This window comes from Mercenaria mercenaria, unplaced genomic scaffold (assembly GCF_021730395.1).
Source record: "Mercenaria mercenaria strain notata unplaced genomic scaffold, MADL_Memer_1 contig_603, whole genome shotgun sequence".
NCBI classification, from domain to species: Eukaryota; Metazoa; Mollusca; class Bivalvia; order Venerida; family Veneridae; genus Mercenaria; species Mercenaria mercenaria.
Window position 1 is genome coordinate 3281 of NW_026463486.1, and position 27155 is coordinate 30435.

General features: G+C 36.5%; 1 long non-coding RNA gene across 1 annotated transcript; it reads left to right on the plus strand.

Moving 5' to 3' along the window:
* The first annotated feature begins 20246 nt into the window (after nucleotides 1-20246).
* Nucleotides 20247-26723, plus strand: LOC123543882 (uncharacterized). The gene is made up of 3 exons (XR_008369660.1): nucleotides 20247-20399; nucleotides 22182-22336; nucleotides 26585-26723. It is a non-coding gene; the product is annotated as an uncharacterized LOC123543882 (long non-coding RNA).
* Nucleotides 26724-27155: the final 432 nt, after the last annotated feature.

The window sequence follows — 27155 nt, forward strand, 5'->3', positions numbered from 1 at the left end:
TCCAGACCAACCCAGGCTTTTCATTTTCCACTCTCTTTGGGCCGAAACTTGTTGTTTTTTGTTTTACATAAAAATATTTACAATCACATAGAAAGTAAACGTTTTTGTTTCAAACTTAAGGCCTTTTTATCTTCGAAATCTTTATATTTTAAGTGAAATATTATCCTACGCAAAAATGGCTAAATTAAATCGCTAGACAACGGAAGACAGTATGTAAAATTTAACCATTATAAATGTTAGTCAATTTTTGTATTTTATCTAAAAAATAATTTGTCTAATTAACTAATATTATGCATATAATCTTTTTATGAAGTGCATAATTAAACAGATTAAGTAAATGATTTTTTGTATGGATTAGTTGTTGAATTAAGATTCACTTAAATTGTATATTAAGAAGGTATTAGTCCCTATTATCAAAAAAAAAAAAAAAAATCCCCAAGAATTTTGTTACAACAGTTCATTAGCTAATATGATTATATTTTAGTTGTAATAGCAATCATGTTATTTTTTGTAAGATGTGATGGGGGATGGATCCCCGACCCCCGCACATCTATGACGGGGACAATAAATGGGTTACCTCGGTAGCCGAAATTAAAAAAAAAAAATTTAGTTTAAGGTTTGCGTGCAACTGTCAAGCACTATCTCCATAATAACTACGTGTACTGAATTGAAACTTCACACAGTGCTTTCCAGTCATAACGCCTACTCAGAGAACTAAGTTAGATAACTCTTACTTTACGTTAATTGAAATTATGGCTCTGTTTGATAAAGAAAATTTGATGGAAGTTTTGCATGCACGTTATGTTGTAACTCAGTTACATAAAGTTTGCCGAGCAATAACCCTTGTTTGACGTAGAACCTGTAGAATATTCGAGCACGTTATCTTATGGACAGCTCTTGTTTTGATTTTTTGTTGTAAATTTGCTGCTATCTCGGTAACCACTAATGAGAATGGATTGAAATTTAAGACACTTAAAGAGAATTCCGATAATTTTTTTCCTTTCATAGAATTTTTTTAAATTCATATATATGATAGGAAAATGTGTGCTGAAAACAATGAACAAATAAAAATAATAGGTCACCAGGCTTGTTTTTGTGAAAAATTGCTTTGAACACACCCACTGTTGCTGAAACTGCCAGCGATTTTTGAACATTTTCATAATTTTCTGCTTTTTTATAAATACCAACCAAAATATACATCCAGGCAGCACAATACCGTTTCTTTCTTATTACAGATTTTATCATGTACTTACTTGATATCATAGTCATATTTGTAATACTCTATCCTTACAATGATGGGTACAAATGAAAAAAAAATATTGTTTCATATTTACTTTTGTGAACTTTTTTCAATGAAAAATACCCATAGTGAAGAATATTTTTCTAAATTTTGAAAAAACTCTTTCATAGAATTTTTTTCTTTTTTTCTTGTGTATAATTAATTGTATTGTGAGCATAAAAATGGCTAAAAATGTATGGGTCACCAGGCTAAATTTTTTGTTAAGACCGCTAGAATACAAACACCTGTTCGGACGGAAATAGCGCGAACCTGCCCAAATTGATTACATGTATGTCTGCTAAAAGTTTAAAAAATGTTTTAAAAATTCTTAATTCTTTCTATAATTGCATACTAAATAATCTGAAAGGTGATATTGTCTTATCAGTACAAAGTCAATTATCTTACATTATATGAACAACACTGTCTTTATACTAAAATGCGATGTGAAAACACAACCACAAAAATAGCAAGATACCTGTCAGGCATGATACTTGTCAATACATCATAAACCAGTATCAACATTTGATTACTGATATAACTTATCAAAAATGTTATTTCGTTCAAGATTCCTCGTATTTAAGATTGTCTGTAACATGTTTCAACAAATGTTGACTTCAGTTCAGTTTTCCATAGAAAGTGTCGGCTGCGCAGAAAGATGCGCATTAAAAACTATAGGAATTCCCTTTAATCATGCGCATTGCTAAGGTTCAACTACTCATTTTTGTGTTTTCATAAGTTGAGCCCCCTTTTCTACTATTTAAAGTTCCATAAGGCCAAAAACAGATAAAGCAATTGCCCATTTAGATGAAATGCATATTTACTGTTCACATTTTAAACAGAGACATCATGGGCCTTTAACTCTTTTAATGACAAGGCTTTTGAGTAGTTTATTGTACGGAAGCATAATTGATTCGTTACAGAATTATTCCCTTTTATTGTTTTGGTCCCACATGGTTCTTGTTGATAACAGAATTTATTTATAGTATAAAGTATATGGGCCATATTTTTACACGGTGTCTTCAGTTGCAATTGGATATAAGACAGCAATTACACATTGAAATATTTCTTTTGATATATGTCATAGTCCCTCGGATATTGATGTTCTAGTTGGACTATAGATATGGCAATTACATGTACTTTCCCTTTTTGTCTTCAGTTATGATAAGGTTATGGAATAATTTAAGTGTTACATTTATTTGAAATGAATTTTGGACTGAAAATTAACTGGCAGACACTTTACCATTCATTCCTATTTAAAAAAAAATCCCAAATGAGAAATGATTGCTAACTTTTGTTGTCTTTTTTGTAGACTTTCAACAGTTTTGCTTCTTTTCAACTTTGGGATGTATTTACAAAATTTTTGAATTCCAAAAGAAAGGTAATTAAAGCAAGAGAGGTCACGTCAAATCTTGACTAAATGTCTGCGCACTGAAAGTGCTACAGTAAATATAAAAAGAAATTTTGATTTATTTAGATATATGTGAGGATATTTTTTCCCAATTAAAACAATTAACAATGCTTTTTTTTCCCTAGCTTTGGCGGCATTTCCAAACTAATGGGAATTTTCTAATACTCGAATCTTCTGCTCAGATACTGCTGGCTCGCAATTATGAAATTATTATTACCAGTGTTTCTTTGTCTAAACATGTAACTAGTATATGTCAAATATTTGGGCCCCTAAGAGTTATGGTCAGCTTCCATTATAGAAAGTTGAACAGTGTTTACACAGAATTACATATCAAATTATTTTACATCTTCGACATAGGATGCTATGACGGACAGTCACCTTTGAAATTAATGAACTTGTTAAAACTGAGGTTTTAAAGAGAAACATATATACATGTATTACAATTGACACAAAATGTCATATTTGCATTTTTTTGCTGGTTTCCTTCTAGACACTGTCTTTTTTCATCCCATCATTTTTCGGCGTTTTATTTGTTGCTCAAATTATGCCTTTCTGATTGCACCAGTAATTTATCATTTTTCCCCAGTATTTCTGGTACATGAATATGAATTCTTGCGTTTAGTGATTTTGAAATCCATCAAAGTAACAAAAGGTTGGTTATGCGTTTTCAGTGGTGACCATGGTAACGATTTGATGCTAACTACTCTTTGCTCATTCTGATACATGCGCGGTTTCCTCAGTATTATACTTGTGATAACCCTACAGTAGAAATGTTCCTTTATGATTGATAAAGCAAAGTTGCGTAGCTCACATAAGAGGTGAGAATTTCCAAATGAAAAACATTTGAAGTTGTGACGAGAGGATGAGTTTGTGTGGTCCAGTACTGTAAAGCCGGTCTTGCTGAAGGGTTTGGCTAGGCTTTCGATGTGGAGTTACTTATACACGACCACTTACATCGCTGTATCTTTTTGTAAGGTACAGTGCGTGCTTGTGAAACTTACGTTAAAGCATTGGTCGAGAGGGCTAAGACGCTTTCCTACGGGGCGAAGGTCCTGGGTTCGAATCCTGGTCACTCCCATTGTTGCGTATGTTTGGGCAATGCACTTTGTTCTTGATATCAGCAGGTGATGCTACAAAATCTGTTGCTTTGTAAATCTATAATGTACATATTCTACTGTTGGAACAAAATTCTAATTATGTCAAATAATATGTAGTAATTTCAAAGGGTAGTTAGCTTCAACATAATTATATGACAATACAAACATACTGACAAAGGACAGTGCAAACGTACTGACAAATGACAATGCAAACATACTGACAAAAGTGACAAGACATTTTCCCAGATGGAACCGTCGTCGTACACTCTGAACAGATCAAAAACTGTCCCCGTTATCTGAAGAAAAACATGTATATGGAATAGACATACTTTTATGACATGCATACACTCATACAGATAGACAGACTGACCTAAAAACAAAAAGACAGCTATATAACCAATTTTGTTGTCTTTCGGAATTCAGGGGAGGCATATAATAGATAACAGTAGCCAGACAGACTAGACAGACAGACAGACAGACAAAGGAATTACTGGTAATAATAAGCAAGCGGGTGAAGGTCAAGGTACGATTTTCTTTGGGTGAAGAGAGGTATCTATCGTAACACCTGTCAAGTTTAAACGGAGGAAAATACATTGTCAAGTTTAAACGGAGGAAAATACATTGTTAATTACATTTTGGGGGAAAACACCAGACTATCCAAAATGAATTGGCTAAAAATATTTAAACGTGAATGAAATACCGTTTTTGGATGACATATACATTTCTGATGATGATGGTGTGAACACATCTTGATCACTTATTTTTGTTCCCTAATAAAATGTCATTTTTTATAACTTACATGCTTTTTGTTTTTTCCCCACAAAAATTATGTTTATAGCGTTTTACATGAAAATGTAGGACCCATCTTTCCTCATTAGCGGATTTGGGAACCGACAGAAAGTGGAATTTCCTGTCGTTATTAAGGAAAAGGGGAATAAAGTGGAATTTGTAAAAGTGACGTTTTTTTTATGATGATTTTTACAAAAACATTTTGTCTTGTGTTTTGAAGTATAAATATGTTTCAGGAAACGTCAAACGAGGGCACTGCTTAAATATAATTATTTGAAACCTTATCAACAATGAACTCTTTGTCAAAAGATATCCAAATGATGATAATAATGCAGATTTGATAAACTTTCGGGCACAACTTTACACCCTTTTTCTTGTGTTTTTATTGCTTCCCATTTGAGAAAAAAACGGTCATTTTCATTTGGCGAATAACTTTATTTACAGAATTAAATCAGTGACAGTTAGGAAGAAAAAAAAACAACCTTAAGTGGTGCATATTTTGTTCACAAGTAAAGTAAAATACATGGCTTGTTATTTTGAATAGAATTGTATCCTATCTATTTGATGATGATGACAATGCTGCTGGTGAAGACTGATTATGATAAATGAAAGATTTGTTTCTTTTAAATATCTTGTATATATTTTGTTATTTCCTGATGTGAAATGGAAGGGGGTTGGGTGGTTGTGGCGTGGTGTGGTGTGGGGGTTAGGGGAGGGGGTGGGGGTAGAGACATGCTGTTTATACACATATGTGTCCGTTTATCTGTTTTTGACCCTTCACCCTCACATACAAACCCAACTGAAATCATTTTTATGCCCCCCTTTGAAAAAGGAGGGGTATATTGTTTTGCAGATGTCGGTCGGTAGGTCGGTCGGTCGGTAGGTCGGTCGGTCGGTCGGTCGGAATGTAGACCTATCCGTTTCCGGATGATAACTCAAGAACGCTTGGGCCTAGGATCATGAAAGTTGATAGGGAGGTTGGTCATCACCTGCAGATGACCCCTATTGATTTTGAGGTCTGTATGTCAAAGGTCAAGGTCACATTGAACCTGAATAGTAAAACGGTTTCCGGATGATAACTCAAGAACACTTGGGCCTAGGGTCATGAAAGTTGATAGGGAGGTTGTTAATGACCAGCAGATGACCCCTATTGATTTTGAGGTCAGTATGTTAAAGGTCAAGGTCACAGTGACCCTGAACAGTAAAACAGTTTCTGGATGATAACTCAAGAACACTTGGGCCTAGGATCATGAAAATTGATAGGGAGGTTGGTAATGACCAGCAGATGACCCCTATTGATTTTGAGGTCAGTATGTCAAAGGTCAAGGTCACAGTGACCCTGAACAGTAAAACAGTTTCTGGATGATAACTCAAGAACGCTTAGGCCTAGGGTCACAAAAGTTGATAGGGAGGTTGGTCATGACCAGCAGGTGACCCCTATTGATTTTGAGGTCAGTATGTCAAAGGTCAAGGTCACAGTGACCCTGAACAGTAAAACAGTTTCTGGATGATAACTCAAGACACTTAGGCCTAGGGTCACGAAAGTTGATAGGGAGGTTGGTCATGACCAGCAGGTGACCCCTATTGATTTTGAGGTCAGTATGCCAAAGGTCAAGGTCACAGTGACCAGGAACAGTAAAATGGTTTCCAGGAAATAACTCAAGAACGCTTGGGCTTAGTGTCAGGAAAATTGATAGTTAGGTTGGCCATGACCAGCAGATGACCCCTATTGATTTTGAGGTCAATAGGTCAAAGGTCAAGGTCACATTGGCCAGGAACAGTTAAATGGTTTCTGATCTTCTTGTCCAAAACCATAGGGCATAGGGCTTTGATATTTGGTATGTAGCAAAATCTAGTGGTCCTCTACCAAGATTGTTCAGATTATTTCCCTGGGGTCAAATATGGCCCCACCCCTAGGGTCACATGGTTTATATAGACTTATATAGGAAAAAAAATTGAAAAACCTCTTGTCCAAAACCACAGGGCTTTGATATTTTGTATATGACATCATCTAGTGATCCTCTACTAAGATTATTCAAATTATTCCCCTAGGGTCAAATATGGCTCCGCCCTGGGGGTCACATGGTTTACATATACTTATATAGGGAAAAACTTTGAAAATCTTCTTGTCCAAACCGCAAAGTCTATGGCTTTGGTATTTTGTAATGTAGCATCATTTAGTGGTTCTCTACCAAGTTTGTTCAAGTTATCCCTCTCGGGTCAAATATGGCCCTGCCTCAGAGGTCAAATGGTTCATATAGACTTATATAGGGAAAAACTTAGAATCTTCATGTCCATAACTTACATCATTCAAATTTGGACCACATGTATAGTTTTGAGTGGCAAGATGAACCTTGACATGAGTTGACCTTGATCTTGACCTAGTGACCTACTTTCACATTTCTGTACCTACAGCCTTCAAATTTGGACCACATGCATAGGTTGTGTACTGAAAAAAACTTTGACCTTGTTATTGACCTAGTGACCTACTTTCACATTTTTGAAGGTACAGGTTTCAAATTTGGACCACATGCATAGTTTTTTGTTCCAAAATAAAATTTGACCTTGATTTTGACCTAGTGACCTAGTTTCACATTTCTCAAGCTACAGCCTTCAAATTTGAACCACAGGCGTACTTTTGTGTACTGAAATGAACTTTGATCTTGAGATTGACCTAGTGACCTACTTTCACATTTCGGAAGGTACAGGCTTCAAATTTTGACCACTTGCATAGTTTTGTGTTCCGAAATAAAATTTGACCTTGATTTTGACCTAGTGACCTACTTTCACATTTCTCAAGCTACAGCCTTCAAATTTGAACCACATGCATAGTTTTGTGTACCGAAATGAACTTTGATCTTAAGATTGACCTAGTGACCTACTTTCACATTTTTGAAGGTACAGGCTTCAAATTTGGACTGCATGCATATTTTTGTGTTCTGAATTGAAATTTTACATTGATTTTTTATCTATTACCTAATTTCACATTTCTCAAGCTACAGTCTCCAAATTTGAAGCACATGCATAGTTCTGTTTACCGAAATAAACTTTACCTTTAAATTGATCTAGTGACCTGCTTTCACATTTCTCAAGCCACCGCTTTCAAATTTGGACCACATACACATTGTTTTGTACCTAAATGAAATTTGACTTTGATTTTGACCTTGAGCTAGTCTTGAAATTTGGAACATTCAAAAATGGCTCAGTGGATGGCGCCGAGATCAATCTGTAATCTCTTGTTAGGTTAATAGGTTAAAGGTCAAGGTCAGATTAAACCAGAATGGTAGTACTTTCGTTTACAGTAAACATATAATTTCTGTTCCTTGTGCAATTACTAAATGCATCAAGGGGGGCATTTCGTGTTCGACGAGCTCTTGTTGCTTTTAGTTTCTTATGTTACTTGATTCCCGTAAAACAATTTTTTTACGTTTCTTTCCTTGTGTTTCTTGATGTAGGGGCGTCCGTAACCGATGACTTCAAATCACTTGCCCCTCATCGATGTGGGTTCGAGCCTCACTCGGGGCGTTGAACTCTTCATGTGAGGAAGCTATCCAGCTGAATTACGGAAGGTCGGTGGTTCTACTCAGGTGCCCGCCTGTTATGCAATAATGCACGGAGGGGTACCTGGGGTCTTCCTCCACCATCAAAGCTGGAAAGTCACCATATGACCTATAATTGTGTCGGTGCGACGTTAAACCAAACAAAAACAAAAATAAAGTTTTTTGATGTTGCTTCTTCGTGTTATTGAGCATCATACAGGGTCAAAGTTCTACGACTAGTGTTGCCCCTTTTGTAGTTGTTTATGCCCAATGTTTTCACTATTTTATTGTTTTAGTGACAAGGCTTTGAAAAGTCAAGCGTTGTTGTCCTCCAATATTTCTTGCTTTAGTTTGCTGTGTTCCTTAATATTGTATTCTTTCGCGTCTAAACATAACCCCCCCCCCCCCCAGATAAACACCTATCCCTCTTAAAACAAATAAAGAAATACTATAATTACTTGTGTTTCTTGATATCCTGTGTTTATATCCTGTCATATAACCCCACTCACATTCCCCCTTGTCCCAACCCCCAACATCAACACACGAACACAAAACACTTTTTATGTTTATTTTATTGTGTCTCCCAGTATTGCCGTTTTCTCAATCAATTCAACCAACCAAACATTCAGCACCCAGATATATCCCCTTTTCAGAATGTGTTTTTAATTTTTTCATCTGTTGCGGCGAGATTCGTTAAATAATTTTAAATAATTAAAAAGCTACCCGTCCCGAATTTATAAATGGTCGCAAGCTTCTTTCTTTGCTGACAACACTTTTTTCCTTGTGGACATGCGTTAAAAAGCAATTTTGATAACAAATCAAGTCCTATGTTCTCGCCTACATGGTGATTCTATTTTGGTCCAAGATGGTAAATGACTAGCAGAATTTTCGATACAAACAATGAAATGACCTTGAACTAGTCTCAAAATATCTTCCTTTCTCAAAGAGATCTTACGCTAAAAATTTCCGTCCACCAACCTTCTTTATACATTTGTATCTGTTTTTGTTGCCAAAATAAGCACAAATGTACTTCTGTATAAAACTACTGGAACGGCACTGATTAAGCCGTAAGGGGCTTCTGTGACCTCTTACCCTGGCCTCTGTGGGTTCAAAACCTCGCTAGAGGTGTAGTATTCTTTCATGCGAGGAACTCAACCAGCTGGCTTACGGAAGATCAGTACTTCCATCCAGGTACCCACCCGTGCCTGTAGGGTCGCCCGAGTATTTATCCGTATGTATCGTTGTGACATTAAACAGAAGGATGTATCACCACAAAATCAAATCTTCTGTTTCCTCATGAAGACATACTTGAAAAATAGTCATTTTGTATATACCAACCAATCTCCAACACAAATTTACGAAACACCAGACCAGCCTAGCAGTACAAACAAGCGTGTATATGCCTCGATATGTCTACAAACCAAATATTAATTTCCTTGCTGCTTTATATACACGTGTAGGACCCCAAAATGTAAAAATGGTTACAAATGTGAAAACAGTTATAAATGTGAAATGATTGAATAGCAAATGTACAAACTTTTCACTAACGTGAAACCTAGTAATTGTAAACGTAAAAAAGACGCTGGTCACCAATGTCATAAAAACGTCACAAATGTAAAATCATTGTTTTGGTCACAAATATAAAAATCAAAACATCAATACAAATGTAAAACCGATTGTGAAATTCTAAATTTGATGTACACCAATGGACGAAAACTTGCTTCAAACAGGCCTACACGTGTAACACGAGTTCGTCACTATGAGAAATAATATGAAGCCGATTCGTACAAACGCGAAGCAGGAGTAGCGACCGGATAATGTGGTAGATATCGCGAAGCTGAATAACAACCTTTTTCGGCAACTTCGGCAAATGTTGGCATCATATTATGACATAACATGCAAGGGGAAAGCAGATATTGAAGAAATTGAAGAATTTCAGTTTTGGGCAAACATAAAATGATATGAAAAACTACCTTATTAGTCCCCTACTGGTTGAAAACCAGTTTCGGGGACTATAGGAATGCGCTTTTCCGTCATTCTGTCATTCCGTCCGTCCGCAATTTCGTGTCCGGCCCATAACTCTTTTATCCATGAAGGGATTTTAATATTACTTGGCGCAAGTGTTCCCCATGATGAGATGACGTGTCATGCGCAAAACCCGGACCCCTAGCTTAAAGGTCAAGGTCACAATTGGAGGTCAACAGGGCTTTTTTCCTGTCCGGTCCATAACTCTCCCATCCATGAAGGGATTTTAATATCACTTGGCACAATTGTACCTCATAATAAGATGATGTGTCGTGCACAACTTTGAGACCCCTAGCTCAAAGGTCAAGGTCACACTTAGCAGTCAAATGTTAACATGGCATGAACAGGGTCTGTTTCGTGTCCGGTCCATAACTCTTTCATCCATGAAGAGATTTTAATATTACTTGGCACAAATGTTCCCCATGATGAAACGACGTGTCATGCGCAAAACCTGCACCCCTAGCTCAAAGGTCAAGGTCACAATTTGAGGTCAAAGGTCAACAAGGCTTTTTTCCTGTCCGGTCCATAATTCTCCCATCTATGAAGGGATTTTAATATCAATTGGCACAATTGTACCTCATTATAAGACGATGTGTCGTGCACAACTTTCAGACCCCTAGCTCAAAGGTCAAGGTGACACTTAGCAGTCAGATGTTAACATGGCATTGAACAGGGTCTACCATTGGGGGTCAAATGTCAATAGGGCTTTTTTCCTGTCTGGTCCATAACTCTGCCATCCATGAAGGGATTTTGATATTATTTAGCACAAATGTGCCTAATGATGAGGCAACATGTCATGCGCAAAATTCCGGACCCCTAGCTCAAAGGTCAAGGTCACAATTGGAGGCCAAAGGTCAATAGGGTTTTTTTCCAGACCGGTCCAGAACTTTGTCATCCATCAAGGGATTACAATATTACTTGGCATAAATGTTCCCCATGATGAGACGACGTGTCATGCGCAACACCTAGAACCCTAGCTTAAAGGTCAAGGTCACACTTTGAGGTCAAAGGTCAATTTTTTTCCTGTCCGGTGTATAACTTTGTCATGCAAAACAGGATCTGAATATCAGTTGGCACAAACATTTCCCTGGATGAGACAAGATGTTGTGCGCAAAGCCCCGGCTCTAGGTCTAAGGTCAAGGTCATACTTAGAGGTTAAAGGTCAAATTCAAAAATGACTGTGTCCGGAGCATTTCTTCTTCATGCATGGAGGGATTTTGATGTAACTTGGCAGAACTGTTCACCACTATGAGGCACACTTATTTTAGAATTATGTCCCTTTGTTGTTACTATAAATAGATTATATTGTAACTTTTTTATTACTGGCCATAGGGAAAAATTGAGACCACTTTTCTGTGGTACAACATGCACGGTACATCCAAATTTTAGGTGTATTTTGATCTATCTCTACTGGTAAAGAGTTTCTTGTGGACTTATATTTTATAGATTTTTATTTTTTTATTTTTTTTTTAGGGTTAATTTCACTTTGTTGTTACTATAAATATCTTTTTTGATAACTTTTTGTATAATCGGCCAAAAAAAAATTCCAAATGACAAACAACTGTACGTTTTTATATATGCAAATTTTAATCCAAGTGCTTTGTTATATTTTATTGTATATATAGTACAATATTGTTCATACATCATTGACAGATATCAGTTCATTAAGTTATACTGCAGAAGAGAAAATTAGGTACCTTCCAGTAGGGGACTTTGTATTGCATGGCAATACTTCATTCACTTGTTATTATTATTATATTATTATTTTATATCATTATTATTATATATGTTCGTTGTTTATTGCATACTTATGTCTTGTTCTTTCATACCTAAAGACTGTACGGTTTAGTATTTTAAACGTTGTTTGTATTGTTCTTTTGCTACAAGCCGTCTGTATAAATTTCACATGATTGTTCTTTTTATAATATGAAACAAACTTGTTTATAGGGCTGTCATCGATAGAAACGATATCGATGTATCAACGATATGTTTTTGTCGATCGATGATCGATTCCCATTTTCAAAAATCGATATTTTAAGGAGGAAAAAAACTACCCAAATAAACACGCAGACCCTAAAAAACAACTAAAGTTCACAAAGTTGTAAACTTGGATAAATGCAAAAAAGGAGTGAAGGCAAATTAAAAATGAAAGATGTTATTAATTTTTATGTATTTCTTTTATTTAATAAATACAAATACAACACAATCAAACAGAAATATGGAAATTCGGCAATAAAACTTAAAATAGCATTTACAGGAAGGTATATAGTACGCATATGAACAAATATGTCGTTAATCTAACTTAATAATCGATATATCGATGTATCGTCGATATTTGTCTTCTGATATATCGGTATCGTCGATACGCCTAAGACCCAATCAATGACAGCCCTACTTGTTTACAAACTTTCTCCCTCACATGAACTTCATGAACACATTCTGATAATGCAGCATAAAACAGTTAACAAATTCTAACACTTTTAAGATTTTCTTTTATATAAACAAAGAAGGATTTTACCGTGTATTGTCTTATCGATTAAAACGCGAAATTACCTACTTTTGGCTATTCCGCCTAGAAAAGGATTCCAGATTAGTATCGAACGTGTTAGAATGGAAATAGATTTTAGTTTTGCGTGCTTTGTTGGCAAATAAAACACGGTTTTGAGTTCAGATGTAAGCACGGCAAATAAAACACGGTTTTGAGTTCAGATGTGCTCATCTGAAATCAAAACCGTGTTTTATTTGCCAACAAAGCACGCAAAACTTAAAATGTTTTTCCCAGATAACGGTTGGACAGTTTAAGGCCGTGGCTGAGAATTTTTTTTCTCAACTTAATCCGTTTATCCTTTTTATCTATTTTTATTCAGTGAATCTTTATCTTGGTTTTAAAAAACGGTAAAATAAATATTTCACAATGTGGAGAAACAGATTATGACGTAAGCTTAACTAGATACACCAAGTACTGTACATACTGTTACATTAATTTCATGAAATCGTTACATTGTAAGAACATCCAAGTCTTGGCCTCTTAAGCAAGGACGCAGCCAAGGGTTGGGATGCGATGGGTGAGATCACACTCCCCTTTTTTTTCGGCAAAGTTTGCATTTTTCATTACATCAAAAAACATTTGAATGTCCATTCTTTGTTGTTTTTTTCGGCTGCTACGCGCGCCAACTTGCATACATTACTATTATTTACGCTGTAACTTTTGTATAAAGTTTGTTGGTAACCGTCTATGTCTTAAAAGATCAATGGATTGAGCCCCGATAGCTTTTAACATGTTTTACTTAACGTTTCAATGTTGAATCCAGTGATTTTACAGAGGATTGGATGTATCTATCAAAAGAGAGGAGTGTTATTACAGCCATCATATATTTAAGTTGATCAACAAACCGAAGATGGAATGTAGAAATGCCGAACACAAAAGCAGGTAAGTTAGCTAATGTGAAAAATCATTGTAAGATAATTTTCAATTTTTGTAATCAAGCAGGCAACAGACGTTCGCTCATATTTCGTCTTCTGCAAAAGTAAGTATTGGATTTTCCCATTTTTAGCTCGACTATTCGAAGAATAGTCTAGCTATTCTACTCACCCTGGCGTCGGCGTCGGCGTCGGCGTCGGCGTCGGCGTCACACCTTGGTTAAGTTTTTGCATGCAAGTACATACAGCTATCATTTAAAGGCATATAGCTTTGAAACTTATTTATTCTTTTTCTAGGTCAATTACCAACCTCACTGGGTCAAGTTCCATAACTCTAACATGTATTTTGAGCAAATTATGCCCCCTTTTGGACTTAGAAAATTCTGGTTAAAGTTTTACATGCAAGTTACTATCTCCAAAACTAATGCAGATATTGAATTGACACTTCACATGTGTCTTCGGGGTTATAAAACTAGTTGATAGCACCAAGTCCCATAACTCTGACCTTCATTTTGGCAAAATTATGCCCCCTTTTGTACTTAGAAAATTTTGGTTAAAGTTTTGCGTGCAAGTACATACAGCTATTACTAAAAGGCATATAGATTTGAAACTTATTTTTTCTTTTTCTAGATCAATTACCTACCTCACTGGGTCAAGTCCCATAACTCTGACATGTATTTTGGCCAAATTATGCCCCCTTTTGGACTTAGAAAATTCTGGTTAAAGTTTTGCATGCAAGTACATACAGCTATTACTGAAAGGCATATTGATTTGAAACTTATTTTTTCTTTTTCTAGATCAATTACCTAGCTCACTGGGTCAAGTCCCATAACTCTGACATGTATTTTGAGCAAATTATGCCCCCTTTTGGACTTAGAAAATCCTGGTTAAAGTTTTGCGTGCAAGTACATGCAGCTATTACTAAAAGGCATATTGATTTGAAACTTATTTTTTCTTTTTCTAGATCAATTACCTACCTCACTGGGTCAAGTCCCATAACTCTGACATGTATTTTGAGCAAATTATGCCCCCTTTTGGACTTAGAAAATCCTGGTTAAAGTTTTACATGCAAGTTACTATCTCCAAAACTAATGCAGATATTAAATTGAAACTTCACATGTGTCTTCGGGTTATAAAACTAGTTGATAGAATCAAGTCCCATAACTCTGACATGTATTTTGGGCAAATTATGCCCCTTTTTGGACTTAGAAAATCCTGGTTAAAGTTTTGCGTGCAAGTACATACAGCTATTACCAAAAGGCATATAGCTTTGAAACTTATTTATTCTTTTTCTAGGTCAGTTACCAACCTCACTGGGTCAAGTTCCATAACTCTTAACATGTATTTTGAGCAAATTATGCCCCCTTTTGGACTTAGAAAATTCTGGTTAAAGTTTTACATGCAAGTTACTATCTCCAAAACTAATGCAGATATGGAATTGAAACTTAACATGTTTCTTCGGGGTTATTAAACTAGTTGATAGCATCAAGTCCCATAACTCTGATATGCATTTTGGTCAAATTATGTCCCGTTTCGAACTTAAAACTCTTTTGATATTTAACATTTTGGGTAATAATTTCCTGCTTCTGTGACAATATTTCGAATAGTCGAGCTTGGCTGTCTTACGGACAGCTCTTGTTAGCTCCACTATTCGGAGAATAGGTGGGTTATTCTTCTTTGTTAAAGTTTTTCGGCAGCCTTTGTTTTTCTATCATATCTTTATTACTATTGCTAATTTCTTACTGTAACTTCACATAAAAGTTGTCCGGCATACAAATAAAGTATGTGCAGGGGCTGGGCCCATTATACCCAAAGTCGAGGTCACCAAGGTGTTATATCGATATTTTTGTGCTCCCCATGAGTGGTGGGGGCATATAGATTTGGTCTTGTCCGTGCATGCGTGCGTGCGTCCGTCCGTCCGAAGTTCGTGACGCGCCTAGCTCAAAAAGATATAAATTGATGAAACCTTGCATGAGTCTTTATCATGATATGAACTTGCGCACCTCCTATTTTTCGTCTGGCTCCACCCCCTATTTTTAGAGGTATGGCCCCTGAAATAGTCAAAAATGCACATTTTCACCTTGTGACACGCCTAGCTAAAAAAGTATTTGATATAGATTCATGAAACCTTGCATGAGTCTTAATCATGATATGAACTTGCGCACCTCCTATTTTTTTATCCCCCCACCAAAGGTGAAGGGGATATTAGAAATGCTCTCCGTCCGTGCGTCCGTCTGTCCGTCCGTCCGTCCGTCCGTGCGTCCGCAACGATCTTTGTCCGGAGCATAACTCCAAAAGTACTTGAGGGATTTTCTTCAAACTTCATACACTGATAGAACACATTGGGAGGAAGTGCAGTGTGCAAGAACAATAACTCTACCTTGCCTATTTTTTGAGTTATTCCCCTTTATCTTATTTTCTTAAAAAAATTTGTCCGGAGCATAACTCCAAAAGTACTGGAGGGATTTTCTTCAAACTTCATACACTGATAGAACACATTGGGAGGAAGTGCACTGTGCAAGAACAATAACTCTACCTTGCCTATTTTTTGAGTTATTCCCCTTTATCATATTTTCTTAAAACATTTTGTCCGGAGCATAACCCCAAAAGTACTGGAGGGATTTTCTTCAAACTTCATACACTGATAGAACACATTGGGAGGAAGTGCAGTGTGCAAGAACAATAACTCTACCTTGCCTATTTTTTGAGTTATTCCCCTTTATCATATTTTTTTTTTTTTTTTTTTTTTTTTTTTTTTTTAAAGATTAACTTCCCTTAGTTGTTACTATAAATAACTTATATTGTAACATTTTTATAATTGACCCTAGGGAAAAAACAAGACCACTTTTCTGTGGTACAGCATAGATGTTACTCTCCAGTTTTAGGTGTATTTTATTAATTTTGTTATATATAAGGTATCTCTACCTAGTAAGGAGTTTTTTTGTGGACTTTAAAAAACAAAAGACTTACAATGATTACTAAACAACCACAAAATTAACATTCCATTTGCAAATACAGCTGCTGGAGTAAAGAAATTTGCTTTGACGGGCATATATTGTGACATTCTGGCACTCTTGTTCCCTGTTAGCTTTCCATTCCTTCTTTTTACAGTAGCCATATAGAAAAACATCATAGCTATACTCTTCATGAAAACTAATAAAATTTAGCAGTAAACCACCTCACTACTGACTTATTCTTTCTTCCACATCTTAAAACCCCTGATGCGGACCACATCCTTCAATTATGATATGCCCGGTGGGGGGATTAGCCATGTCTGACATGGCTCTTGTTTCATTTTGGTCTGCCCCCTATTTTTAGAGTTATGGCCCCTGAAATAGGCAAAAATGCCCATCTTCACATTTTGACGCACCCAGCTCAAAAAGTATTTCATATAAATTGATTAAACCTTGTATGAGTCTTTGTCATGATATGAACCTGCGCACCTCCTATTTTTTGTCTGGCTCTGCCCCCCTATTTTCAGAGTTATGGCCCCTAAAATAGTCAAAAATGCACATTTTCACCTTTTGACGCACCTAGCTCAAAAAGTATTTACCGTAATATAAATGGTTGAAAACTTGCTTTTGTCTTTATCATGATATAAACTTGCACACCTTATTTTTTGGCTGGCTCCACCCCCTATGTTTAAAGTTATGGCCCCTGAAATAGTAAAAAAATGCACATTTTCACCTAATTATGTGCTTAGCTCAAAAAGTATATAATTATGTCTCCCACCACACAGTGGTGTGGGAGACATATTGATTTACTCCAGTCTGTCTGTCTGTGTGTCTGTGTGTGTGTCTGTCACAAAGCTTGTCCGCACTCTAAGTCGAACATTTCTTATCCGATTTTCACCAAACTTGAACAAAATGTGTTTTGACCATAAGACCTCGGCCAAGTTCGATAACTAGCCAAATCGGTCCAGGCGTCTTGGAGTTATGGCCCTTGAATTACCAAAAATCGGTCTTTTTACTCTTGTCCGCACTCTAATTCGAATATTTCTCATCCAATCTTCACCAAACTTGAACAAAATGTGTTTGACCATGAGACCTCGGCCAAGTTCGATAACTAGCCAAATCGGTCCAGGCATTTTGGAGTTACGGCCCTTGAATTATCGAAAAATTGGCCTTTTTACTCATGTCCGCACTCTTAATCAAACATTTCTCATCCGATCTTCACCAAACTTGAACAAAATGTGTTTGACCATGAGACCTCTGCCAAGTTCGATAACTAGCCAAATCGGTCAAGGCATTTTGGAGTTACACCCTTGAATTACCGAAAAATTGGCCTTTTTACTCTTGTCCGCACTCTAAGTCAAACATTTCTCATCCGATCTTCACCAAACTTGAACAAAATGTGTTTGACCATGAGACCTCTGCCAAGTTCGATAACTAGCCAAATTGGTCCAGGCATTTTAGAGTTACGGCCCTTGAATTATCGAAAAATTGGTCTTTTTACTCATGTCCGCACTCTTAATCAAACATTTCTCATCCGATCTTCACCAAACTTGAACAAAATGTGTTTGACCATGAGACCTCGGCCAAGTTTGATAACTAGCCAAATCGGTCAAGGCATTTTGGAGTTACGGCCCTTGAATTATCGAAAAATCGGCCTTTTTACTCTTGTCCGCACTCTAAGTTGAACATTTCTCATCCGATCTTCACCAAACTTGAACAAAATGTGTTTGACCATGAGACCTCGGCCAAGTTCGATAACTAGCCAAATCGGTCCAGGCATTTTAGAGTTACGGCCCTTGAATTATTGAAAAATCGGCCTTTTTACTCTTGTCCGCACTCTTAATCAAACATTTTTCATCCAATCTTCACCAAACTTGAACAAAATGTGTTTGACCATGAGACCTCTGCCAAGTTCGATAACTAGCCAGATCGGTCCAGGCATTTTTGATTTATGGCCCTTGAATTACTGATTGGATCCACTCATCCAGACCATCTAATTGGATCCACTCGTCTAAAGCATCTAGAGAAACTAACATTTTTCATAGGGGCAGTTGTGGGAGACATGCGCTTTTCTCAAAAGCATCTCTAGTGTTGATTCATGAAACCTTGCTTGAGTCTTTATCATGTTGTGATCTTTCACACTTGGCATTCTTCTTGAGAATCTTTGCGCTTATTACAGAGTTATGGCCCTTGAAATAGCCAAAATAGTGGATTTTTTGTTTGTGATGCTCATAGCTCAAAAATATATGGTCTAGAATAATGAATCCTTTTCATAAAATGTTGGTTTAGGCTAAACCCCATTAACACTGCAAACATTTGAATTATTGCCCCTTATTTGTGACAAATGTACCAATGGGGGGCACACCCTGTGTCCTACAGACACATTCTAGTTAAGGTTAAAGTTTTTCGGCAACCTTTGTTTTTCTGTCATATCTTTGTTACTATTGCTTATATCTTACTGTAAGTTCACATAAACATTGTCCAGCATACAAACAAAGTATGTGCAGGGGCTGGATCCATTATACCCAAGGTCAAGGTCACAAAGTTGTTATACTTGGAATTATTTTCATGTTAATTTTTTTTTTCGAAAGCTTTGTTTATAGACATATCTTTAGTATTTTAAAAGATACTGACTTGAAATTAAAAATATTTGAAATTCTTTATAATCATCATCTGCATGTGTGGTTACAATCCCCTTAACTCTAATTGTATTTTGTCATACTTGAAACTTTTGACAGACTTCGTTTTCTGGACATAACTTTGGTACTATATAAGATAAAGACTTGAAACTCAAAATATATCTTTACCATCATCATCTGCATTTGTGGCAACAATCCCAATAACTCTAATTTGTGTTCTTGACAGAATTACCCCTTGATGTATCTTCCTTTGAAAGTAGAGGTCTCTTATTGAGACATATATTCATTTTACTGTCAAGTTGCCGAATAGTGGAGCGTGCTGTCTTACGGACAGCCCTTGTTGAGAAGTATTGTTTGGCAATGCTCAAAAGCTGTTAAATACCAGCCCCTGACACAGTCATTCTCTACATTATTTATTTAAAATATAAATTTGAGTCTCAAATGGTTTGTTCACGGTCTGCAAGCACGGTGGAAGGGACTAGTTTTGAGTGTGATATTATAATTTAAAAAACAATGGCAATTGCTGGAATTGCATTATTGGATTGTTTATATGACCTCATGTAGTCCTTAATCATAAGTATAGAGGCTTTATATTTATTATTATTGAATTTAATCGTGTATTCCTATACCAGTAACTAGCGTCTGGAATCCGATGTTACTCATTGTAGACCTAGAGCGGTCTTCTGCGCATGTCCGAAAGTGATCATGTTAGGCAAAAATATGCGATTAGGATTACCATGGTTACAAAAAATATACATTAAATATACTTTGCATTCAAATTGCTTGAATCAGGTATATACCAGAGTCTAATTTATCACAGGCGCTCCGCAGTCTCTAGAATCCAGTGTATCTGCTTGATTTATCTTTTAAACAAATAACATCACAATTTGATAGAAGCATGCATATAATTGACAGAATAAAATTTGAAATGAAGATCAGCGTTATTTTTCAAATTTGAACTCTTAAAAATTGGATAACAAGATCCTCTACATCACGACTTTCATTTCCAGGATTTTCTCAAGCCTAGAACTGATCCGGTATCGGTGCCCATCTCTTCGGCTGAAGCAGAAGAGAATGATCAGAAAAATGTAACTGGCCAACCTTCTTCGAACTGTAGAAACTTTCAGGTATCGTCTTCTGAAGAATGTTCCCTACGATGGGAACTGCTTTTTTTCATGTTGTTGGTGCCACAAATGGTGAGGATGGCAAGCACTTGAGAGAGAGATTCGTTCAGCATATTGTAAGAGAGGTTAGTGCTTTTGTCTATTCCATACGCAATCAATACAGGAATCGTTTTTCCCTGGTGTTCATGGATGTGTAAACCCTGCCGAAATTATGCCCTCGTTGAAACAAAACTCAAAGAATTTCGTACTCGTCAGTGCATACACATGCATGAACACAAAAAAACATTATAATTCAAAATATAATTATTTTCTCCACGGCTTTTCAACTTTTTAGCTCGACTATTCGAAGAATAGTCTAGCTATTCTACTCACCCTGGCGTCGGCGTCGGCGTCGGCGTCACACCTTGGTTAAGTTTTTGCATGCAAGTACATACAGCTATCATGTAAAGGCATAATATTATAGCTTTGAAACTTATTTATTCTTTTTCTAGGTCAATTACCAACCTCACTGGGTCAAGTTCCATAACTCTAACATGTATTTTGAGCAAATTATGCCCCCTTTTGGACTTAGAAAATTCTGGTTAAAGTTTTACATGCAAGTTACTATCTCCAAAACTAATGCAGATATTAAATTGAAACTTCACATGTGTCTTCGGGGTTATAAAACTAGTTGATAGCACCAAGTCCCATAACTCTGACCTTTATTTTGGCCAAATTATGCCCCCTTTTGGACTTAGAAAATTCTGGTTAAAGTTTTGCGTGCAAGTACATACAGCTATTACTAAAAGGTATATAGATTTGAAACTTATTTTTTCTTTTTCTAGATCAATTACCTACCTCACTGGGTCAAGTCCCATAACTCTGACATGTATTTTGGCCAAATTATGTCCCCTTTTGGACTTAGAAAATTCTGGTTAAAGTTTTGCGTGCAAGTACATACAGCTGTTACTAAAAGGCATATAGATTTGAAACTTATTTTTTCTTTTTCTAGATCAATTACCTACCTCACTGGGTCAAGTCCCATAACTCTGACATGTATTTTGGGCAAATTATGCCCCCTTTTGGACTTAGAAAATCCTGGTTAAAGTTTTACATGCAAGTTACTATCTCCAAAACTACTACAGGTATTAAATTGAAACTTCACATGTGTCTTCGGGGTTATAAAACTAGTTGATAGAATCAAGTCCCATAACTCTGACATGTATTTTGGGCAAATTATGCCCCCTTTTGGACTTAGAAATCCTGGTTAAAGTTTTGCGTGCAAGTACATACAGCTATTACCAAAAGGCATATAGCTTTGAAACTTATTTATTCTTTTTCTAGGTCAATAACCAACCTCTCTGTTTCAAGTTCGATAACTCTTAACATGTATTTTGAGCAAATTATGCCCCCTTTTGGACTTAGAAAATTCTGGTTAAAGTTTTACATGCAAGTTACTATCCCAAAACTAATGCAGATATTGAATTGAAACTTAACATGTTTCTTTGGGGTTATAAAACTAGTTGATAGCATCAAGTCCCATAACTCTGATATGCATTTTGGTCAAATTATGTCCCCTTTCGAACTTAAAACTCTTTTGATATTTAACATTTTGGGTAATAATTTCCTGCTTCTGTGACAATATTTCGAATAGTCGAGCTTGGCTGTCTTACGGACAGCTCTTGTTATAATTTTATTATCGAATCATGGCTACAAAAAATTCAAAATAATTTTTATTTTTTCTAATAAATTGAAACCGTTATTACCGTTAGGAAGTAAAATAGTGTGCACACTCAGAAATCAGACACTTATTGCTGATTTTCTAATATTACCGCTGTTATACAATACTGAATATAAAACAAAATATCTAGGGTTCGTCTTGGCTAAATAAATGGAATTGACCATGTGTTATTGTTGGCTCATTACAGGTATAAAACATTGCTTTCGTGGGGAAGTTATACGTCAACATTCAAAGAAACAGACAAGTCAAAAGATTTCCTTTGGCCAGAAGTTATACAGACCAGAAATTGTTATGGATGTATGTGTGACCACTCAGACCACTCAGCCTAAAAGTAACTTATGGGTGAATAGCGTGCTTGTTTTTATTAGCTCACCTGTCACGAAGTGACAAGGTGAGCTATTGTTACCGCTTGATGTCCGTCGTGTGTCGTCAGTCGTCCGTAGTGCATCGTGCGTCGTCCGTCAACAATTTCTAAAAAAACCTTCTTCTTGAAAACCACAGGGCAGAATTGCACCAAACTTCACAGGAGTGATCCTTGGGTGGCCCCCTTTAAAAATTATTCAAAGAATTGAATTCCATGCAGAACTCTGGTTGCCATGACAACCAAAAGGAAAAACTTTAAAAATCTTTTTGTCCAAAACCACAGGGCATAGGGCTTTGATATCTGGTGTATAGCATCATCTAGTGTTCCTCTACCAAAATTGTTCAAATTATCCCCCTAGGGTCAAATATGGCCCCGCCCCGGGGGTAACATGGTTTATATAGACTTATATAGGGAAAACTTTGAAAATCTTCTTGTACAAAACCACATGACCTAGGGCTTTGATATTTGGTATGTAGCATCATCTAGTGGTCCTCTACCAAGATTGTTCAAATTGTCCCCCTAGGGTCAAATATGGCCCCGCCCCGGGGGTCCCAAGTTTTACATAGACTTATATAGGAAAAAAAGTTTAAAAATCTTCTTGTCTGAAACCACAACACTTAGATCTTAGATATTTGGTTTGTAGCATTGTCTTATGGTCCTCAACCAAAATTGTTCAAATTGTATCCCTTGGGTGAAAAGAGGCCCTGCCCTGGGGGTCCCAAGTTTTATATAGACTTGTATAGGAAAAAGCTTTAAAAATCTTCTTGTCTGAAACCATACAATCTAGGCTTTTGATATTTGGTATAATGCATTGTCTAGTAGTCCTCTACCAAAATTGTTCAAATTATGCCCCTGGGATTAAAAGAGGTCCTGCCCTGGGGTCACTTAGTTATTATGTGAGTTATATAGGAAAAATACTTCAAAAATCATCTGATCCTATTTCCAAGACTGTTTAATTATAATTACCTGATGACCCCAAGTAATATGATGTCACTTGACTGTGACCTTGACCTACTGACCTACTTTCTTGTTTTTAAGATACAGCCTTGAAATTTTGATGACATACACAGTTTTGCACACAAATCATAAAACTGAATTTCATTGACCATGAATGTGACCTACTGACTTAATATTTTATCATCAGTTTGACATTTGAAACATGTAGCTCATATTACTCAGGTGAGCGATCCAGGGTCATGATGACCCTCTTGTTTGTTATACCATTATGCATTACTCCATTCTACATGTTTTACATGTAGATCTATAAAATATGTATTTATTGTACCCCCCGACAACAAAGTTGTAAAGGGGGGTATACTGGTTTCAGGTTGTCTGTCTGTCTGTCTGTCTGTCCGTCTGTCCGTAGACGCAATCTTGTGCGCACCATCTCTCCTTATCCCCTTGACAGAATTTAATGAAACTTCACATAAGTGATCAGTACCAACAGTAGTTGTGCATGGGGCATGTTAGGTTCTTTTAGAAAAAAAATTTGCAGAATTATGGGACTTTGTTTTTTTGTTACTATACTATATACATAGACACAATCTTGTGCGCACCATCTCTCCTCATCCCCTTGACACAATTTAATGAAACTTAACACAAGTGATCAGTACCAACAGTAGTTGTGCATGGGGCATGTTAGGTTCTTTTAGAAAAAAAATTTGCAGAGTTATGGGACTTTGTTTTTTTGTTTCTATACTATATACATAGACACAATCTTGTGCGCACCATCTCTCCTCATCCCCTTGACACAATTTAATGAAACTTCACACAAGTGATCAGTAACAACAGTAGTTGTGCATGGGGCATGTTAGGTTCTTTCAGAAAAATTTTTTGCAGAGTTATGGGACTTTGTTTTTTTGTTACTATACTATATACATAGACACAATCTTGTGCGCACCATCTCTCCTCATCCCCTTGACACAATTTAATGAAACTTCACACAAGTGATCAGAAACAACAGTAGTTGTGCATGGGGCATGTTAGGTTCTTTCAGCAACAAAAATTGCAGAGTTATGGGACTTTGTTTCTTATTAACATACTATGTACATACAGTCTGCAATCTTGTGCGTGCCTAATCTACCAAACCCTTACACACAATTTAATGAAACTTCACACAAGTGATCAGTACCAACCCTAGTTGTGCATGGTGCATGTTACATTCTTTTAGATAAATATTCTGCATAGTTATGGGACTTTGTATGTATACAGTATAGTAACAAAAAACAGTCTATATACATACAGTCCACATAATTATGCAATCTTGTGTGCATCAAATTGCAATGTACTGTGTCAGTGCATGCGGGGGGTACATTCATCACCTTTAGTGATAGCTCTAGTTAATTCTGTTGTTTTTAGCAAAAATATATATATTTCCCTTTCATGTGTAATATAACTTTTAGCTCAACTGGTCACATTCCTTGACTATTGAAATACTTAACTAGAGCTATCAAATGTGATTCTTGCCTTCATCTAGACTTTGTTGATATATAGAGCAAAAACAACACATGGCCATAATCGAAGAAATTAAAGAGCAATTAAGAAATCCCTTACGCACAATTAACTAAGTAACAATATTGATCATTGCTGAAAGTTTAAATAAATTATATGAAATAACGAATGAGGAATTCAAGTCACAAGCACTTCTCTATATATCATATAGAGGAAAAACAACGAAGGCCCATAATCCAGGAAATAAAAGAGCATTTACAAAAAAAAAAAAACTTCCTTTTTGCACAATTAGGCATCAATGTTGGTCTGCCAGCTATATTGCAAAAACAGCGTTCCATTAATGCGAGCTACACTACTTGTTGCTTTCCAATATACCTGCGGCCTGGAGGTAATAAATTAACTGTGCTTTATGTAATATTTATTTACGACTGACCGGAAGTCATACAGTGTGATTTTTATAAGATACCAGACCTCAGAGGTGGGTATATTAAAATCGCACTGTCCGTCCGTGTGTGTGTGGGCGTGCGTGCGTGCGTCCGTGTAAATTCTTGTCTGGGCTGTAAATCTGCCATTCATAAAGGGATTATGAAATAACTTGGCATAGATGTTCACCATAATGAAACGACGTGTCATACACAAGACCCAGACCCCTGGCTTCAAGGTCAAGGTCACAATTAGAGGTCATAGGTTAACAGTGTCTGTTGCGTGTCCGGTCCAAAACTTTGCCATCCATGAAGGGATTTTGAAATAACTTGGCAAATGTAGTTACCATAATGAGACAATTTGTCTTGCGCAAGACCCAGACCCCTAGCTTCAAGATTAATGCCACACTTGGAAGTCAAAGGTTAACAGGGTCTGTTTCGTGTCCGGTTTATAACTCTGCTATTCGTCAAGGGATTTTGAAATTACTTCGGCAGAAATGTTCCCAATAATAAGACGACAAGTCATGCGCAAGATTCAGACCCTTGGCGCTAAGGTCAAGGTCACACTTAGAAGTCAAGGGTTAACATGGTCTGTTTTGTGTCCGATCCATAACTCTGCCATCGATGAAGTGATTTTAAAGTTACTTGGCATAAATTTTCTCTATAATGAGATGACATGTCATGCGCAAGACCCAGAACCCTAGCTAGCTCCAAAGTCAAGGCCACACTTAGAAGTCAAAGGTTAACATGGTCTGTTTCTTGTCTGGTTCATAACTCTGCCATTTATCAAGGGTTTGAAAATAATTTGACAAAAAAATGTTAACCATATTGAGAAGGTGTGTTGCGCTTATGACCCTGGTCTCTCGGATCAAGGTCAAGGTCACAATGTGTTTCATACCTAAACTATTCTGGCATTTTTTTTTTTTGCGCAGACAACTGTAGCATTCGTGGGCACGCTTCTAGGGCATTTGTCACTAATAGCGACAATCCTTGATTGTGTTAGAAAAGTGGGGAAAAAACAGTGAACTTTTCTTTTAATGCTGCTTCAAAATAGATAGAAAACGAATAACAACAAATATGTCTATTCTAAGAATTTGTAATGTTCAGCCATCTGCATGAATTTGAAGAATATTGAGCAGTAACGCTGCTGTAGACCAGTTATTGACCGACTGTTTATACATGCCAGTCATGTAAAATAGTATTATGCAAATCTATAAAGAGACCATTAAAAATTCGACGAAATATCCATACAGACGCCGTCTGTATAAACTTGCAAAAGCAATCTGTTATCTCACGTATTTGGTCCAGAGATCTGACAATCCTGACAGTATATCCAGCAGTGATTTCTTGCAGGTGCTGCAGACCAATTATTCCGACGTCATGGATTCTAGGGTGTGCAAAGCAACTGCTGAACTCATTTTACAATCCGTACACATCATCACGCACTCCAAAGATGCGAAAAAAACTGCCGCGGTTTGAGGTTGTAGAGTCCGAGTTCGACGAATCAGGTTCAGCCGATAACAATAGGTCACATCCAGGACAGTCATTTTGTTCCACTTGTAAAAAGTAAGTTGATTAGGAAATCATGTAATATTCAAATCACAAAATTATACAGTAAAACAATGAAAGACACCAATAGTTGTGAACTAACCCTTATTATTATAATATGACTCCTGGTATGAATTGCCGGTCCATAGTTCGTCTACATTCAGCATGTTTTTACTGGGCTAATAAGTAAAAAAAAATGAAAACTAATCTCTGAAGTCATGTAATAAGATACAAACAATGTACTTAATACTGAATGACTTGCTGGTCAATAGTCAGAATTATTACATACTCGTTTCTATTCCCCGAACCGGAAACGTCAATATTTTTCGGGTGCGTGACTTAATTTAGTGTGTGTCGTTGCATTAATTCTTTTATT